The following is a 19,805-nucleotide window of genomic DNA, read 5'->3' as shown; positions in this document are numbered from 1 at the left end:
GTATAAGTTCCGGTTACATTCTTCATTCAAGATGGCGACTGTCCTGGTAGCCAACAATGAAGAAATGAAAGGTTATTTTATGGCCAAAGTTTTTGGTCTTTTTCAACTCAAATGGCCCTAGCTCTTGACGAGGTAATGGTTGAATAGATCTTTTTTTTCAGATTGACCTTGTTAATTTTTCGTGAGTTTTCAAAAGACTCAACAGTCGACCAAAACATGCATGTCGGATGGCGTTAATAGTGAATGCATGATAGCATTTATATTGCCACCAACCTCTAGCAACGCATTTCATAATGGATGAATCTTACATACATACATACACACATGCTTTATTTGTTAACGCAGGTTGAAGTAGGCAGCATGTGGACCTGCCTCCTAACACTAAAAACTTCATATAACAATCAATTACAGTCAAGTGTTTTGCTATAAGCATAAGAATATTTAGAATTAAGATCTAAGGAATGCATGACACATTAGAACAATAGCAGTTACGAATGCGTTGTTTTAAGCATAAGAATTTATAAAATAACTGAGATAGTACGCGTGATCTGATTGGTCAAAAACCTATGGTTTATTATACCGGTAAACCCATAGAAAAAGGCATCCGGACCACGAGCCATAAACAAAACCGACTATTGATCTGCAAACAACGATTTAAGAAAGGCTAAAAAACAGAACAAGTTAATTACCCAGCCCTTCTTAATTTTAAAAGCGTTGGCTTCCACATTTTATTACTGAGCGTCACAATTCGCTACTGCCATAGCTTTAGAAGTTATAAAGTACAAAGCTGGAAAACAGTTTACATTTCACGACGATGCCAAATCGCAGAGAAAGACAACAATTGTGTGAATTTCTGGTATAGAAAGTCTCTAGGAAAACTTAACCATGTGTCAACAAGCAACAAAACGGATAGTTTTAGCAATCTTGATTTATTTTATCTCAAACTTAAATATCTTAATGAAAGAAATTGTTCCAAAAACAGATCTCTGATCAAGATATGGTACAAAATCGGCCGCTGTAAGTTGTAAACAAGCTGCCAACGATGATGAAAGATGTCAGAGTTTCGGGCTGGTTTTTTCCAACATTTGCACAGATTATTCGGTGATATCGATGCCATAACCTACCTCAAACCACCTCACTTCACGAATCGACAAATATTAACGCCAATATGTGGCTACGGCAAAGAAACCTTTCTCCACCACTGACATATTTCCATCGGTCGCTGTACGTGCACATAAAGTTACATGCGACAACTTCGCAAATGCAGCCACGTCGATACCGCAGCATTTCTTGATCATAATAAAGTCCAGAAAACAGATCTTAAACCACTGCGGCTTGTTAAAAGTGAATGAAGTCCTCTATTACAATAGCTGCCAGTTCCGTCTGTAACAACGAAATTCTGTAGAGAACTGGAACTAGTTAGAATAATATCGAAAAGGACTGGCTCTAGCCAAGATGATGTAATCGCAAGATGGCGGAAAACGCCACCGACACGTATTAAAAGAGTTAGAAGTTTGGAGTAATTTGTGGTTGATTTAGGCGTGTAATCTAACAAAATTGGCGACCCTGCCAGGACTTGTAACCCGACGAAGATGAAACACTGGATGGAACGTTTCTGGCGATCGATTTTGGTATGTTTTTGAGCATATTTGTGTCTCTCATCGCTTTGACCACGTGCTTCCACTGCCCGCCATTGTCAATCGGAAACATCGGAACTGAGGCCTTGCCGATGATGGCAGAAGATCTTCAATTGGAATTACAGTCTAGCATCTATGCCGCGGACTGGAGCTCACTCGAGCGAATGGCCAAGTTCTTCAAAGTTGAATATGAGGGAAAAACAAAATTGTTTGTGGCGAAACGTGTTGCTCTACGGCTCGATGATGAAATTGAAAAACTGAAGGAAGCCGAAGTCGTGCCGTACCTCAAGGACGTAAAAGAAATGCTGACAGAGAAACCCCATGGCATCAAGAACGATGAAGAAGATGGTAAGCCAGTTCTAAGTGATTCAAAATCTCCTCCCGTAGCGAAGGAAGATCCTGTTCAAAAACTACTAGCGACTAGCGCGTTACGTAGACAGTTTAAGATCAGTGGTCAAATCGGGGAACCCGAGCAGAAAGACAAAATTAGTTTTTCTTCCCTTATGCGTCAAATTCAAATGGGGTTGGCCCAAGGTTATGGCGAGAGTGAAATTGTTGATGGTGTTATTCGCTCAATTACACCTGGCATGGTACTTAGGAGTTACCTCGAAACTTACGAAGATTTGACATTGGATCGGTTAAAGAAAATTCTCCGTAGCCACTATGGTGCAAAGAATACATCAGAACTCTATCAAACACTGGCATCCCTATGTCAGAGCCCAAAGGAGTCACCCCAGGCATTTTTGATGAATGCTCTTGATCTGAGGCAACAAATCCTGTTTGCATGTGGTGAAGAAGAAGGTGAAATATCCCTACAGTATGACTCTGGACACATACAACGTCTGTTTCTTCGGTCAGTAGAAACTGGTTTACAGGATGAAAGTATTCGTGCTAAGATTCGCCCATTCCTGAAGGACTCAAATGTGACAGATGAAGTGTTGATGCAACAGATGAGCATGGCTACGTCAGCAGAAAAGGAAAGGGACAAGAAGCTTAAGAATAATACCAAGACCAAACAACCACCATTATCAGTGTCTGCGGTATCTGATGGCCCACCTAAAGAAAAGGAAGGAGGCAAGAAGAACAGCCCTCAGAATGATCTTCTAACAGCTATAAGTGCAATCAAGTCAGAAGTCGAGGCATTGAAAAGCGAGGTCAGGAAGAACAGCAATCAAAGTGTACCTCCAGGCAAGTGGCCAGAGAGAAGAAGACCACCTTTGTGTTCAAGCTGCCTCGAGAACAGAAAGGAATATTGCAATCACTGTTTTAAGTGTGGGAGCGAATCTCATCTGGCAAGGGGATGCAGGAAGCAGTTAAACAGGAATCGACTGCTCCCGCGAGACAGGAAGCAGTCGTAAACCCACCAAAGTCTCACCAATGTAGCCACTGTTGTAAAACCGGAGTAGAGCATGGACAACTTAAAAGATGTAGTCAGTGTCAGAGTGTATGGTATTGCACCACGCGATGTCAAAAGGGACACTGGGCTGAACACAAGGTGTTGTGCCAAGCAATAAGTCATCTTTCTGAGGCGAGTACAAGTAAGTCAAAAGAGTTTGTAGACCCAGCCTGTGTCAGTCATTTAACTCCAAGTGAGCATGCTAAAGTTATTGGCCTTGTTGGCAAGAAGTGTATGGTGAAGTGCTTGCTCAATGACTATGAATGTGAAATGTTATGGGACACTGGTGCCCAGGTTTCAATAATATCAGTCGACTCTGTCCAAAGATGCTTAGGACAAGTAGCCATTAGACAGTTGTCAGAACTCTTGGAGACAAGCCTTAGCCTAACAGCAGTGAATGGGTCTCAAATACCCTACATTGGGTGGGTGGAAGCCAGAGTTATGCTAACTCCTCCTGGTAGTGATAGCAATCAAGAGGAACTGTTAGTGCCTTTTCTAGTGACATCAGAAAAGTTGGACTGTCCCATTTTGGGATACAATGTCATTGAAGAGTTAGTAAGTCAGGACCAGAATCCAAACCCAACAATTTACAAGAGTTTCCCTGGAACAGATAAGACAAAAGTAGATGCCTTGGTAAATTTCATTCAGAGTTCAAGTTCAGATGCCATTTGTAAAGTGAGGACGGGAAGGAGAGATGTGGTGATACCAAGGGATAGCATGATAACTGTTGGCTGCCGTGCAACTACAGGACCAGTAAACAAGCTAACACCAGTACTGTTTGAGCCAAATGAATTGGCACAGTTACCAGAGGGTTTAGAAGTTAATGGAACTTTGTTAAATGTCAAACCAGGAAAGTCATCTAAGGTACAGATTGCTGTACACAATGGGACAGACCATGATATTCTGCTTAAGAGTCGCACCCCGTTAGGAGTCCTTCAGGCAGTCAAATCAGTGACAACAGCAGATGTTAGACTGAGTGAATGTAGAACCCAGAATGACCAGCAATATTTTGAGAAACCTAAACCTCAGGGACCCACCACCCCTGCTGAGCAGCAAAACAAAGAAAATGAAAACCCACTTCCGGCAGTTGATCTCGGTGATTTGGATCATGACCAGCGGACTGCAGCTGAAATGATGCTGAGGGAAGAGTACGAGTCATTCTCATCCAATGAAGAAGATATTGGCTGCATCCCTGATCTGGAAATGGAGATTAATCTGCATAATAACCAGCCAGTGCAAAAGAAGTACACGTCAATTCCTCGACCACTGTATCCGGAGGTGAAACAGTACATTGAAGACCTTCTGAACCAGAATTTCATCACTGAATCCAAGTCCCCATACTCCTCTCCAGTTGTCTGTGTTCGCAAGAAGGATGGGTCTCTAAGGCTATGCATTGACTATCGAGAACTAAATCGCAAGACTATTGCTGACAGACATCCCATTCCTAGAGTCCAAGAGACCTTGGATAGTCTTGGCGGAAATAAGTGGTTCAGTGTACTTGACCAGGGTAAGGCGTATCATCAGGGGTTCGTAAACAGGGACAGTAGAGCAGCGACAGCATTCATTACACCGTGGGGGCTATATGAATGGGTAAGGATCCCATTTGGATTGATGAACGCACCTGCGAATTTCCAACGGTTTATGGAACGTTGTTTGGGTGAACTAAGGGACAAAGTGGCTATACCGTACCTCGATGACATCATAGTATTTAGTAGGACATTTGCAGAACACATCGAGCATCTGAGAACAGTATTGCGAAAGTTACGAGCACATGGAGTCAAGTTGAAGCCGCGCAAGTGTAGTTTGTTCAAACGCGAGGTCAAGTTTTTAGGAAGAGTTGTGTCAGGTGATGGTTACCAGATGGATCCAGGGTGTGTACAAGCTATCGAGAAGTTAAAGGAAGTAACACCCAAAACTGTTGGTGAAGTAAGACAGCTTGCAGGAATACTAAGTTACTACCGAAGGTACATTAAAAACTTTGCTAAAATTGCGAAACCGATCTATGACTTGCTTACCAGCACAGGACAGGATGGACAACAGCCCTCAAAGACGCCAATCGTTTGGGGAAGAGAACAGCAACTAGCCCTCGAGAAGTTAGTGGGACACCTCAGTAATCCACCCATTATGGCTTATCCAGATTTCTCAAAAGCATTTACTCTCCACACCGACGCAAGTAAAGACGGTCTCGGGGCAGTGTTGTACCAAAACCAGGATGGGGTCATGCGAGTTATTGCTTATGCTTCACGAGCGCTGTCACCAGCTGAGAAAAAGTACCACCTTCACGCAGGAAAACTTGAGTTTCTTGCTCTAAAATGGGCAGTGACTGAACACTTCCGTGACTACCTTTACTACTCGCCAAAGTTTACTGTTTTCACTGATAACAACCCCTTGACATACATCCTAACATCAGCGAAACTGAACGCCACTGGTTTACGGTGGGTTAATGAATTAGCCGACTTCCATTTTGAGATCAGGTATCGACCAGGAAAAGCCAACGCAGATGCTGACACCTTGTCTCGTATGCCAATCAGTTTTGAGGGCTATATGAAAAGTTGTTCGGAAGTAGTTAATCAGGATGTTCTGGATGCTGTCACATCTTCAGTCCATGTAACTAACACCCCCCAGACCGCCTGGTTGTCATCTCTCACCGCAGTACACGACATGTTAAAGGAAGAGCGTGTAGACATTCCAACTCTGCCACGTGATGAACTTGTCGCAGCTCAGCAAGAAGATCCATCAATTGCTCGTGTTTTACAGTTTATTCAAATTGGAAGGCGTCCCACCTATCAGGAAAGGCAGCAAGAGACAGCTATTGCCCGACAACTCTTACACGAATGGAATAAACTGTTTATTGCTGAAGATGGAATCCTTTATCGGAAAACTGGGTGTGGAGACAAAATGGTTTTACCCAGGAAATACCACAAAAGGGTGTATGAAGAGCTACACGAAAACATGGGGCACTTGGGTGCCGACAGAGTAGTGGAACTAGCTAGAGAACGCTTCTATTGGCCGTTTATGAGAGCAGACATCACCCATTATGTCACAAAAGTGTGTCGTTGCCTGAAGCAACGTAAACCCGCAACTCATGTCCACGCACCACTTCAGCCTATCCTCTCCACAGCACCTTTCCAACTCGTCTCCATGGACTATGTTCATCTCGAACCAAGCTCGGGTGGATACCAGTACATATTGGTAATCATGGATCACTACACCAGATTTGCCCAAGCATACGCCACCCGGGATAAGTCTGCGAAGACCGCTGCCAACAAACTGTATAATGACTTTATCATGAGATTTGGGTTTCCCGGAACCATTCATCATGACCAGGGCGGGGAGTTCGAAAACAAACTCTTCTACAACCTTGAGAAACTGAGTGGGATCAAACATTCGCGGACAACCCCCTACCATCCACAAGGGAATGGGCAGGTTGAAAGGTTCAACCGAACACTTCTATCAATGCTGAGAGCCCTGCCAGAGAAACAGAAATCCCGTTGGCGTGACCATCTCAATAAAGTAGTCCATGCATACAATTGCACTCGCCACGACTCTACTGGATTCTCACCTTTCTATCTACTATTCGGTAGGACGCCCAGGCTACCCATCGACCTAATGTTTGGCTTGAAACCTCCAGAGGGATATTCTACATACCCTGAGTATGTTAAAAATTGGCGAAGAGCCATGAAAGAAGCTTACGAACTAGCCTCCGCTCATGCAAAGAAAAGTGCAGACATGGGGAAACAACAGTATGACAAGAAAGTTAGACATACCACGCTACGTGAAGGAGACCGTGTTCTTGTGCGAAACATGACGGAGCGTGGTGGCCCAGGAAAGTTACGCTCTTATTGGGAGCAAGAAATCCACGTTGTTACTCAAAAGAGGGAGGATATGCCAGTTTACGAGGTAAAACCAGAGACTGGTAATGGAAGGACAAGAGTTCTGCATCGCAACCTGCTGCTACCATGTTCCTTTCTACCTGTTGAGATACCACCTAAGCCATCCAAGAGTCGTCGCACGATGCCCAGGACAACCCGAAGACAGCAGGAGCTACAAGAGAACACAACCAGAACCACTGATGAGAACATCCCTGGGTTAACACCTGGTCAACTTCAAGAATTTTACGAGTCTACGAGGAATCATACTGAAGACAATTGCCAAATTGTTCCAGAGTTAGATGAACACGACACTTACCCTTGTCAAGTTGATGGTCCAGGCTCAGAGGGAGAGGCTGAAGACACAGAGCAACCAAGTGGTGCGTTCGATGATGAAGCTGTAGATGGTGTACCTCTAAGACAGTCACAGCGCGTAAGCAGACCACCCCTCAGGATGACCTATGATGCAATGGGACAACCCTCCTTTCAACCCAGTTCCACAACAGGAATTCGCGGCATCACAGCATCATATCCACACCAGTTATGGCAGCCTGTCCCGGTATCATGGATGGTGCAACAACCTGTCTTTCAGCCCTTCAGTTATTTTGTACCTTTCCCAGTACACGTTCAGCCGATGTATCCTGTGCCTGCGTGGCGTTACCAGCAAGCCTGGTGGCATTAACTTGAAGAGAAAGGAACTGATTTGGACCAATTGAAATTACGTTCGTTTTAGATAAGACGGATAAATGTTTAGTATAGTATAACTCACATGTCGTTCGTTTTAAGAGGTACAACCTTGTTTTATTAGGAGATTTTTTTTTTTCTCGATCTCTACATGTTCTTTGTACGGGCAAACAATCGATATAGGCGCGTTATCGAACAGTACAGTGCAGTAAAGATAACACAGTAACATTTGGGCAACTTAAGCGAACATTCTGGCCTGATCAACCAGGATAACTTTGTTGACCCAATAATGAGATACAAGAATACGAGGAACTGTTACACGAGATAACCCACAAGAGACTATGGTCTATCCGTTCATGTTGAGGACAACATCTTTTTCCAGAGGGGGAGAATGTAGAGAACTGGAACTAGTTAGAATAATATCGAAAAGGACTGGCTCTAGCCAAGATGATGTAATCGCAAGATGGCGGAAAACGCCACCGACACGTATTAAAAGAGTTAGAAGTTTGGAGTAATTTGTGGTTGATTTAGGCGTGTAATCTAACAATTCTTACGGATCGACTCAACAAAATACAGCTGCGTACAGTCTGATGTTCAATTAATTTCTACTTCTGTAGTAAACAAACCATGAACGTATTCTTTCATTGTACGTTCGCATGAATATGTGTTGACTTTTCCTGTAAAACAGCTTTCATAAGTTATCATGTAATGAGTGCAAAAACTCGTGTTTTGAAGTGCTACTGTTTGTTGTTTGACTGAACTGAGTTTTGAGAAAGTTCAACGCTATTAAATCGTGAGTCATGATTGGCTTATGATGACTTTAGAGAGAAGACGTGACTTGATCACGGTACTAGAACCATATTTTTTACCTAAAATACTCCATTCTACTAAAAGTTATTTTATAAAAGCAATAGACCACACTTTCTATGGGTTTACCGGCGTGATAACCCACTTGGGATGTTGGGAGAACACTCGAAAAGCTTGTAAATCACTCGCCTTCGGCTCGTGATTTACAAGCTTTTCTCGTGTTCTCCCAACATCCCGCGTGGGTTATCACGCCGGTAAACCCATAGAAAGTGTGGTCTATTGCTTAAATATACAATATTAAAATCTAAGGAATATGAGATACACTTCACTTTATTCAGTATTAAACGCGCTGTGTATCATAACTCAGTAATGGTCGGATTAGAAACTATCAAAAATGAATAAAAATGACATTCTTGTCAGTAAACAAGCAAGTGTGGAAATCACTTGTCTCCAGTAATCTTGTGTTTGTCTTAACTTTCTCTTTAAATAGTTTTAAGTTTGGGAGAACGAAGTATGTTCCAGAGTACTTCCCCTAATTGAGTTTCTGCCAATGGTCTGGTTAAATCTAGGTACATTGAATTTTAGAGGATTTTTTTCTTACTGTGGTGTGCAGTACTATAGGCTTGGAGAATAGCTCACATATTGGTTCTGGGGCAAGATTGTAGTAAGCAGAGTACATAAGAGCCGCCAATTTCTGTTTACAATAAAGTAATTGAAAGGTTGCTAGTGTGTCCTCTGCACACTGTAAAATGAAAAGAGCCAAATCGACCCCAAAGGCCAAATCGGCCCCAATTTCTCGAGGGCCGATTTGGAACATGCTGGGCCGTTTTGGACAGAAAGAGTCAAAACAGTTCTAGATGGTACCAATTCGGCCCATCTAATTTCTGAATCGGCTACACTAAAAGCTACTTTGGCACTTCCTCTCAATTTGGCCCTTCCGATAGCCAAATTAAAATTCCGATTTGGCCCCAACAAGGTCTACTCGGAGTGACCGCCTTTTGCCGTCAAAAGGGGCGCAAGGAGACCGCGGTGTTCGGTTGAAGTAACCATAGTCACGTCTGACACAATCCAAAGTACGGTCCGTTTAGTCGAGTAAGGAACTAAGATAACTTTAACGTAGACCTAAAACCGTGACGACAGTCAGAGACTGTAAGGTAAATCATGGTTTCGAGCGAACCTTTGTCTCGAGCGAAGGTGCAAATCGGAAACAAAGCTACAATCACGCTCTCGAATGTTCTCCACGTGATTTCAATATCGATAACATTACATGATGCGTCACGCAAACTAAACGCTGGGAGGGCGTTACAGTACAATATCCCTCGGTATTGATAGCAAACAAAGACCCAGCCATCACGTACATATATTTTCTGATTCATAAGTAAAAGGTTTTTAAAATTTCGAACGCCTGCCACAGGCTCAAAATGACACGACATGTAAACAATCGAAAACATATTTTGGAAACAATACACAACTGGTCAGCGGGCTGTCCCTATGCACATGCTCTTTGGTGTCGTCCTTTTGGCGTCCATTTGAAAGTACTGTAACGGTTGCGAACATGCCAGTTTCTTTGGGGATCAGGAGTCTTGTATTATACTTTTCGACAGCATCAAAGGACATTCAAGGTGTTGTTACTAATTATTTTCGAACTATGAGCCGTCGTTGATCCATCACTTCGCTCTTGAAGTTCGTCGTGAAGAATCGGAGACAGAAGCCTCGTGAGGCGCAACGGTTTTCAAGATGAACTGCACAAAATTATAATAATAACAAAGGCTCTCCAAGAATCAAGACTTTGCTGGAAAAAGCCGATAGTAAGACCAGGTAAGCCGCCCTGATTCGCTCTCTTTCTACCAAATGCAAAAGACTGAGCTATTTTAACCACGTTTGATGAAACAGAATTCAGGGTCACTCAAGTCCACTTTGTTGGAACGCTTTGAAGAACGGGTCATTAGATGCTTTTAATTTTATTATCTAATGATAAGGAAATAAGTGACCCTGTATTCTGTAGTTAAGCCAGTGGAGGAGTTAAAAAGCACTTCTGCCATCCCCTCACTGTCCCCTATTTAAAACAGGGAGAATGATGAAAATATCTAATGAAAAAACCTTAAAGCCATTTCAACTAAAGAAGATGGTAAGGATGGTGTGGTCTGGTTTTACATTTACACTGTAGATTTCAGTACTTGTTTTGTTTTAAGGAAGGTTTACCTTACCAATGCATTATTTCTCTTGTCTGATAAATAAGTGCAAAATAAATGCATTAAAAATAGAGAAATTTAAAACCCTTTTAACCCTAAGATCAAAATTTGAATGCTCATTTGCTGCCCCTATTCATTTCCTACAGAAGTAGTGGGAAGAAGTTGATAAAATATCAAGCAAATTGTGTGATCATGTCCATAATTCTCATGAACACTCTGTTTTACAAAGCATTGATATTACAAGGAGAAATTTGATGCTGATCACTCTTAAGGCTTAAAGGGTTGAAAGAATAATGTGAATTATAATAATAAAGTTATGCATAAAATTAGGAAATAGAATTTTAGGTTGCAGAATTCTGCTTCAATAATGTGAATTATAATAATAAAGTTATACATAAAATTAGGAAATAGAATTTTAGGTTGTAGAATTCTGCAGGTGTGATTGAGGTAACAGGATCTGTCAGTCAATTTGCTCCCACAATTACTCAGAACTGTGTGTAAATAAACTTGGTGCTCCAAGTCAACCAGTTTTAATTTAATAACATTTCTCCTATGGCAGAAATAGAAAGGCGGCGTCCTTTTGGTAGTGAACAAGGTTCTGCGGCTTTGATCGGAGTGCTAAGAGGACTTCAGGAGGAATTTATCACTATTGTATAGGTAGGTGTTTTGGGAATACAATGTTTTTCCTGATATTGTGATACAAAATACCACAAGAGTGCTACAAACTCAACTGTACATTGAACCCTAAATGCTTGGGAGGCCCAGATACAAGTGGAAGTCAGACAAAATTGAGATGCAATTTAGCTTTTGTTATGAAGGTATCCCTTGGGGGCCATTCCCGTCACCAGACTACACCAAATCTCACAGAATAATAATGGCTACATAATACTTAATGAATTTTGATTTACAGCTGCAAAATTTCTTGATTGGTGAGTAAATACATGTACTAAAAGAATCTTCTTGTATCAGGACATGCACACTGTAATTACCTCCTCAATGATGTGTGAATGTATTAGACATAATTATGCTGTCATTCTTTTTCCCATAACATAAAGGAAGCATAATTTCAACAAACTATAATTTATACAGTATACCATACATGCATACCTGAAAAGTGGAAAGAAGTAATTAAACCAACATTTTTTTGACAATAGTATTGTTATGACCATACTGACTTTTTATGTGTACGCACTGTTTGTTGTGTTTTGATTATTGTTTTTATCATTTCTAAAATTACAACATTTGTTTTTATTGCAGAGGGATGCAGATGTTGACAGGAAAATTCAGGATTTTGTTGTGACAAAGGGAGGCATTATTTGCCAGTTTCCTCAGAAGAAGATTGATGCAGTGATAATATTGCTTGGGTGTTTTTATGTATTTAATGTATCATACACCCAATGCAAAGCCATCTTGACTTTTCTAGATCAGGCATTGCTTGAAAATGGACTGGGGTAGACACTTGTCAATGTTTCCTCCCTTTTTTAATGACTTGGCAAATACCTCAGTTCTTGCTGAATGTTAACTCAGGACAACCTCGCAAGGTGTAGCCAAATTGTCAAAATGTTTTTCTTGGAAGTTTTCTTTCACTCTTATAGACCAAGATTTGGCAAGATTTTTTAAACATAATATCTGTGGAGTAAAATATAGTTTAAAACATTTGCCAAGTCATTAAGGGCTGGGCTGGTTTACTAGTAAGATACCGAGTCGGAACTGTACAAATCAAAAGCGTAGAGTGTTGATCTAGATATAACACCAACAGGGTATAATTACTCCAATTATGACTCCTTCACTTTTGATCTAGTGAAAACTATAAAGCATGGGAACAAGAATTTTGACTGGTAAGTGGTTTATCCTTCGACGATTACACCCCTGCTTAATCTGGTTTTCTACATCATAAGCAGAATCTGAAGAGTAGAAAGTTGTGATGACTCCAATTCCATCAGGCTTCTAGTTATGACTTCCCTTGCAACTCTGATTTTTGATTTTCACTAGGTGATGAGTGCTCTGACTATGACCCTGACTTTGTCACGAGTGAAAACCACCCTTCAAAAGGATTAGGTCAAGTCATTAAGGGCTCGCACTAGCAAGGTAGACAGAGTCGGAGTCATAATCAGAAGCTTGAGAATTGATATAGCTAAAACGTCTTAGTTCATTATTGCTCTTACAACTCTTTTGCTTCAATCTAATGTACATTGTCGGAATTGTTAGGAGGAGAACTTGACCTACTCTGACAATCTTTTATTTTTTTTTGTCAAAAGGGGAGTTATAAAAGAAACCTTAATTGACTCCAATTCTGGTGAGCTTTAATTAATGAAACCCTTTACAACTCCAATTTTTGATTTTCACTATAGGTTTTAAGTGTTCCTATGATGCTGATTATGATTTTGACTTTGTCTTTTGTGAAAACCGTTTTAAGAAGTAGTTACTTTGATCGCACCGAAGACAAGTGTCTCTCTTGGCCAATTTAATTCCTCCAATAATTTTAAATGTTCAATCTAGAAAAGTTGAGATTAACCGAAGATAATATTACATAAATAGGTTGGAATACGCATTGTTATGATGTACACAGATCACAGTAACTTATTCAGAACTGAATAAATGTTTGAAATAAGCCTTAGTTTGGTTTCATTATTTATCAATACCCTAATTAAGGGAAAAAATCTGTAGGCCCCACCCAAATTAAAAAAACCATAATGGCCCGATATAAGGCTGAATCGGCTACTTTTGGAGGGGTAGTTTTTAAGAGGGCCAACATTTGAGGGGGCTGTTTTGGCTACTGGAAAATCCAAAATGGCCGTAGTGTTTTCCATATTGACCCTTTACATGGTCTAATTTGGCCCCGATGCAAGGGTCAATTTAGCCCCAAATTTTGGTACCAAAACAGCCCCATCTCAGTGGGGCTGAATTGGCCCCAAAAACAGTACCATTCTGGACTCACCCGTTTCGGCCCCATTTTTGGGGCCAAATTGGCTCTTTTCATTTTACAGTGCAGAACTTCGATCTGTACCGGTCATATTATCGGGCAAGGCATGGGTAATTCTGGCTGCTCTAATGTGTATTCGTTTCAAGATCTTGTAGCAGAGTAGGTGAGTGAGTGCCTCAGACAGTTGTGCAGTAGGTGGCACTGGGGACATTATGCTAGTAAAATAGATAGCCTCGAGGACTTTCCTTATTAGGTAAAAAGAATAAGCTGTTTCAGATGTTTCACTTCCCTGCTGAAGCTTTTACATATAGAGTCAACTTGTGGGTGGCAGGACAGCCTCGAGTCGATCGTGATAACTAAGCAGCTGCTAGGGTCGACATAGTTTAGGATCTTATAACCCAGCCAAATTGGTTGGAGAGAACCATATAGGGAATTATTGCTAATTATCATCACGTCGCACTTAAATCTGTTTTGTTATAGTTGCATTAACTTAGAAATACAGATGTATTTAATATAGCTGGCTTCAATTATTATTATTGAAGCCAGCTATATTAAAATGTTATCATATGCAACTTTGTAGTTGACTTTAGTAAACTAATGAGTACTTGTGCATTAGGTGGCAGTTTCATTATTAAAAATTGTTGCAAGAGAAGTTGCAGAAGGAGCTGTGAAACAATGTGCTTCTACATTCTGCACTGTATGCATTGAATTTAGTTTTTTCTGCAACTTGTATGGTGCAACAGGACTGCCTATATATTGCGAGTGATGTATGCTGCTTGCACCCAGCAAAAAGTTAATTCTTTGTTGTACAGTTTGTCCTTTGATTGTATTGCAAAGTAAGTTGCACAAAAATATCCTACAGTGTAACTTAAGTCAGTAGTTAATTCATTTTTGTTTTTATCTTATAGGAATATTTACTGCTCCACCTGCTTATGAATATTTACTGGGCAAGCTTTTGTGATTTAGTCTGAAAGAGAAGAATATTAGGTTGCTTTCTATTGGTACCACTCATCTTTCCAATAACATGCAAAGGCAATCAAAAAGTACCCCAACTGTATCACTTCAATATGTTGGCAGAAAACTTAAAGACCTAATCGTTCAGTACCTTCATAGTAACTCAAGCAATCATCTGGTAGTTGCTTGTGTACTAGGCAAGGAAGCAACCATTTGTGAGCTTAAACCGAAGGCACAAGAAATAAACTGTGGTGAGCCGAAGCTTTATGGTATGGCACCTTTACACCTGGCTTGCCTATTTGGACACCAGGAAGTAGTCAATACTCTTCTTGAGTATGGAGCAGATGTAAATTTGCGAGTCGAAAACACTGTTGCAAAGGAAACTCCAATACATATTGCAGCTGGAAATGGCTATGGTGAGATTGTGAAGGGACTACTAATAAAAGGTGCTAATCCAAATACTATTGCATCGAACCACTTGAAAACACCCTTGCATGTAGCAGTTAGTGAAGGCCACCTAGATGTTGTCAAAAGTTTACTCCTAGGTGGGGCAGTGACTGATGTTTCAAGACCTACTACGCTGAGTAAATTTGCCTCCTGGTGCAGTCCACTTCACATTGCATGTAGGAAAGGACATCTTGAAATTATTAAAGTCCTCATTCAACATGGAGCCAAAATTGATGCCAGAACAGAAGACCCAAGAGGTGTTTCTGCTTTGCACGAGTCTGTGAGCAGCAACCAAATTGATGTTGTGAAATATTTGATTGAGCATGGAGTGAAACTGGACATTTTTGATATCAGTGGTTTTAGTCCATTACACGCTGCTGCAAAACATGGTTATACAGATGTAATGGATTTGTTGTTAAAGGCAGGCATGACAGCTGACCTCTATTGTGCTGACCCAATACATACCCCCCTTGTCACTTCAATCATATCTGGGCAATATAGTTCTGTCAAAACTCTCCTTGAGGCGGGTTCCAAAGTGGATGGTGTTCTGAATGATGGGGCACCATTGCATCAGGCCATACGTCTCGAGCCCACCAATCTTCCTATCATTGAGCTTTTGGTTTCATTTGGTGCCAATGAACATGTTCCTGATGAAATAGGCTATTTCCCTCTCCACTGTGCAGCATACTATGGACAGTACGAAATAGTGGACTTTTTCCTGCAGCGTGGTCACAATCAAAACCAGTTGTCTGAGTGTCCTGACGACATTGGTCAGTGTGAGACAGTCCTTCACTGCGCCATCTATGGTGACAACCCGGATGTCGTGCGGCTTCTTGTCAAGGCAGGTGTTTGTGTAAACTCTCAAGCCCAGCCTGGAAAACAGACACCTATATATCATGCTGTATTAAACCGGAAGATTGGCATGGTAGATCAATTGATCAGTCTTGGTGCAGACGTCAATTTTAAAGATGCACATGATCTCATGCAACACCACTTCATCATGCCATATGTGGTCAAAATAATGAAATTGTAAGAATGCTAATTCAAAATGGTGCATTTCTAGAGGCCAAGACTCTCTGCGATGACTTGACCCTTTGCATATTGCAACAATAGATGGCACAGATGACTCTGTTATGTTGTTGATTGACTTGGGTGCATCTGTAAACGAATCATCTGCACATGGTGAAACGCCTTTACATTTCGCTGCTGAATTAAACTTTGTCCAGAAAGCTGAGACCTTGTTACAAAATGGTGCAGATGTGAACTCAAGTGATTGCAATGAAACTACTCCCCTACATCTTGCATCAGGAAAAGGATATGATGCCTTGGTTAAGCTTTTGTGCAAACAAGAAGAGGTCAAAATTGATTTAGTGGATTGTGATGGCATAACACCCTTGCACTTGGCTGCTTTCAATGGTCATAAAACATTTGTCCAGATCCTTCTCGATGCAGGCGCAGATCATAACATGACGTGCAATGGGGAATCGATTTGCAACATCTGCTGTCGGAGAGGTTCTACTGATGTGACACAACTTTTATCAGGATTCCAGGCAACTACGCAATCTGTCAAAAATAGTGAGCAAACTCATTCCGTGACTCTGCCAAGGTATTTAATGACAGTTTTAGATACAGATGGCATCGGAAGGAGTCCACAATCACATCAGGCACGCCATATTGTCCGCGTTGTAACTGCTTTCATAAAAGACTTGATGAAAGCTGTTGAAGAAGCTGACCCACGTTTTGCTTGTGAAGTCACCTTATCAGGGAGTAATGCTGAATCCTGCAAAGTTGGGGAGCCCAATGAGTTCGACTTTATGTTTTATTTGCCATCTTAGCTGAAAACTTTGCACCATCCTATACCCCTGACGACACGCCAGGCTACTGCAAAGTTGCATTTAAAAAAGGCAAGGACAGTGAACTCGTGAGAGACTTTTTAAAGGATAGCAAATATCTCTTCCCGCAGAGAATCAAAGCCTGTCTCTTCAGCTTGATTGAAGATGTATTCTTATCTAAAAGGGTCAAGGTTCCACAAGAAATTCGCTTTTATCTCCAGGAATTTTTGCCAAACAGTGGTAAACATAGAATAGTCAGTGAAATCAAACCGGGTTTTATTTTGCACTTCGAATGGAGACGGGGATTGTACACAGGTATGCAGATAACAGCTGACGTGATTCCTACTCTGCCCTTTGCCTATCATAACGAGGTTTCACTGAATTACACCACCCAATCGCGAGACGTCTTGTCAGGAATGGAAGACTCGGGCGCTGCTTTGGAAACTAGTTTATCCACACTGTATCTAATCCCAACACCCATCTCAAGGCATGCTACACATTCCTTTGAAAACGTAGTTTGGCGCATCTCTACTTCCAAACTGGAAACGAAGATCCTTCGAGGAGTAGCTGAGTGTAAGAGGAACACATACATTCTTGGAAAGGTCCTTCTACGCAGTGGACAAGTGCCTGATACAGATGGACTTGGATCTTGTGCATATTATGTACACACCTATCTTTTGAAAACTGCATTTCTGTATGAACTGGCGAGAGTTCCAGCGGACGAAGAATGGGAGAGAGGTAACACCGTCACCAGATTGTTGCAAATATTTGAACTCTTAAAGAAGAACATTAAATCTGGATGTGTCAATTCCTTCTTCTTCAAGGAATACAATCTTGTTGTCACTGAGAACACCGTAACCGAGATAAAAGCTAGAATTTGGATTATAGATGCAATACTGTTGTTTCTTTCTGGCAAATATGACTTGCAGCTGGAACAAAACGATCCCCGGAGTCTTGAAAAGATGCTACAAGATCAAAGACCAGAGTCTATCTCCACCAGGGAGGTGAATAAGTCACAAAGGCAAGAATTGTCCAGCTCTTAGAATTTACTCTCTTAGGATCTAGAGCTGAAGTGTCAATGTTACGAAAATGTTTTGCTTGTAACTGTGGTGGGAACGCTATATTAACTATGACGTGTGTTAAATTTCAGTACGGGAGAAATCTGGAGCCAAGAGATAAAAGTTGCTCCTTTTGTCAAAAAAAATATGTTATACTTAAAAGCAAAGGTTTAAGTTTAGTTTAGGCCAACCAATTTGCCTGTGAATAGAGTTAATTAACTAAATAAGTGAATGAATACAAAATAACCAGGGATAACTCTTGGCAGGAGAGAACAGAACTTTTGTCCCTGTCGACACTTAGCACCATAAATACGTTTCAGTTCTGTTGATTTTTTAATTTTAGTAACGTACGTACGTTTGTTTTGATAAAGGTTAAGAATCGCGTTGAAAGAGTAGAGGGTCAAAAGCACTTAAAAAGGAGATAATCGCAAACACAAAAAAAGTACGCAAACAGGCAAAGCCCGCGTGATCTGAACTTCAAGACTTAAGGTTGCTCCGTCATTAATAGAGTGTTTTCACTCACGTGGCCAGCATCTATGCAAATATGTTGGAACAAAAGAAAACGTTTGCATAAGAAAAGAGTTGAACTCCCAGAGGATGGGTTTGGGACACCAACATGGCCGCCGTTTCATTGTTTTGGGACACCAATATGGCCGCCGTGACGTCATGTGAAAACACTCTATACTGGAGCATTTAGCTGTGACAAATTTTCCGTCATAACTTTTTCGTTTTTAACGCGATGGCTGCGAAACTTTGCAAGGAACAACAGAAGTCATTCGGTAATAATGTGAAATATTTCAATTTCATTGATGGTAAATATTTCTTGAGAAATTAGCACTTAAAAGAACCTTGCTGTTCAAAGTGCTGCACAGTTCTATCTGAGCTTCGATACAAGGTAGCTTATAATCCCACTACCTTTTTCCTGAATTGGAAGCAACGTACAGCAGGGAAAAGCCGTTGAGGATGCATTGCAATGCATCAAAATGTATGTAGCAGGAGTTTGAGCCAAAACTGCTAAGGGATATTTTAAAAAAGTCGAGGAACAAGTCATTCTACTTCAGAGCAAGGTTTGGAGCAATTTATAGTGCTTCTAAAACTAAAAAGTATCTGTTAAAGAATAGCACGATAGGCTATCGGCTTTTGTTTTAAGAATTAGCAAACACTGAATTTACTTGTCCGAAAATTCAAACTGGTGTCTCCTTCTATCTGATAGCAATTTATTTTTGAAATTGCAAAACAATTTCACAGCTGAATTTTGAGCGACTTTTAGTTACGGACTTCTGCTTGAACGATTTTTCTGAAATTCCTCTGGCATATTTATTATATCAACTAGGAGTAATCGGAGCTTAGGAGAGTGCGTTCGATATGTTTGTTAGGCGTACAGGTAGCAGTTGAAGGGGGAATGGGGGTTGCGATATAGATAAATATGATTCTGGCATATTTCAAACGTAAGGGTTGCGTACAGCGAAACCTCTATTTAAACTGTGTATCATTATAAGAAGGTTTTGAAAAGATATCGTATGGTTCGGTGTCAAGTGCTTATCGCCGCGAGTGCGTCGGGCGTGTAAATAGAACATTTTGTTTTACTGGCGCGAGTTACAGCGCGGCGCAGTTGCTCAACGGCCGATCAGTGCTTAACCCGGGATTCTTTTTCTTTCTTCCAACACATTTCTTCGGAAAATTTTCTCTGTTATTTTTAAGAGCATCCAATCGTCCACTTGTTGACAAAATGAATTACATTGAATTTACTGTTCTAAAAGCTTTCACATCTGAATTCAAACTTCGCACTAACCCTGTCAAAGCCTTCAATGGAATGTGTGTGCGGCTCACGTCAATAACTTTTCCGGTAATTTGGTCGAGCGTGTTGATTTCAGTGACTCGAGAGTGGCGCTACTGTGGGCTGGTTTATAAGTTTTTCCTAATAAATAACATAGGGTTAAAGTGTTCGTTTGTCCAGTGCCAAAAGTATCACGAGTCATGATCCAATGGCGCTGCCGAGCTATACA

General features: G+C 41.1%; 2 protein-coding genes, 1 long non-coding RNA gene and 1 pseudogene across 4 annotated transcripts in view; 3 read left to right on the top strand and 1 right to left on the bottom strand.

Annotated features, from left to right (window-relative positions):
• Positions 1 to 19,805, bottom strand: part of LOC140940293 (potassium voltage-gated channel protein Shal-like) — a 399,369-nt gene that overhangs the window by 110,517 nt on the left and 269,047 nt on the right. The gene's annotated exons all lie outside the window — the stretch shown is intronic.
• The window catches only part of LOC140940297 (apoptosis regulator BAX-like), a 276,596-nt gene that overhangs the window by 32,832 nt on the left and 223,959 nt on the right, over positions 1 to 19,805 (top strand). The window lies entirely within an intron of this gene.
• On the top strand, positions 18 to 17,935 carry LOC140940291 (uncharacterized; annotated as a pseudogene).
• Positions 9,133 to 13,267, top strand: LOC140940965 (uncharacterized). Its single transcript, XR_012166393.1, has 4 exons — positions 9,133 to 9,380; positions 9,414 to 10,211; positions 11,145 to 11,242; positions 11,843 to 13,267. It is a non-coding gene; the product is annotated as an uncharacterized lncRNA (long non-coding RNA).

This window comes from Porites lutea, chromosome 6 (genome assembly GCF_958299795.1).
Source record: "Porites lutea chromosome 6, jaPorLute2.1, whole genome shotgun sequence".
Lineage (NCBI taxonomy): Eukaryota > Metazoa > Cnidaria > Anthozoa > Scleractinia > Poritidae > Porites > Porites lutea.
This window is presented reverse-complemented; position numbering and strand designations above follow the sequence as displayed.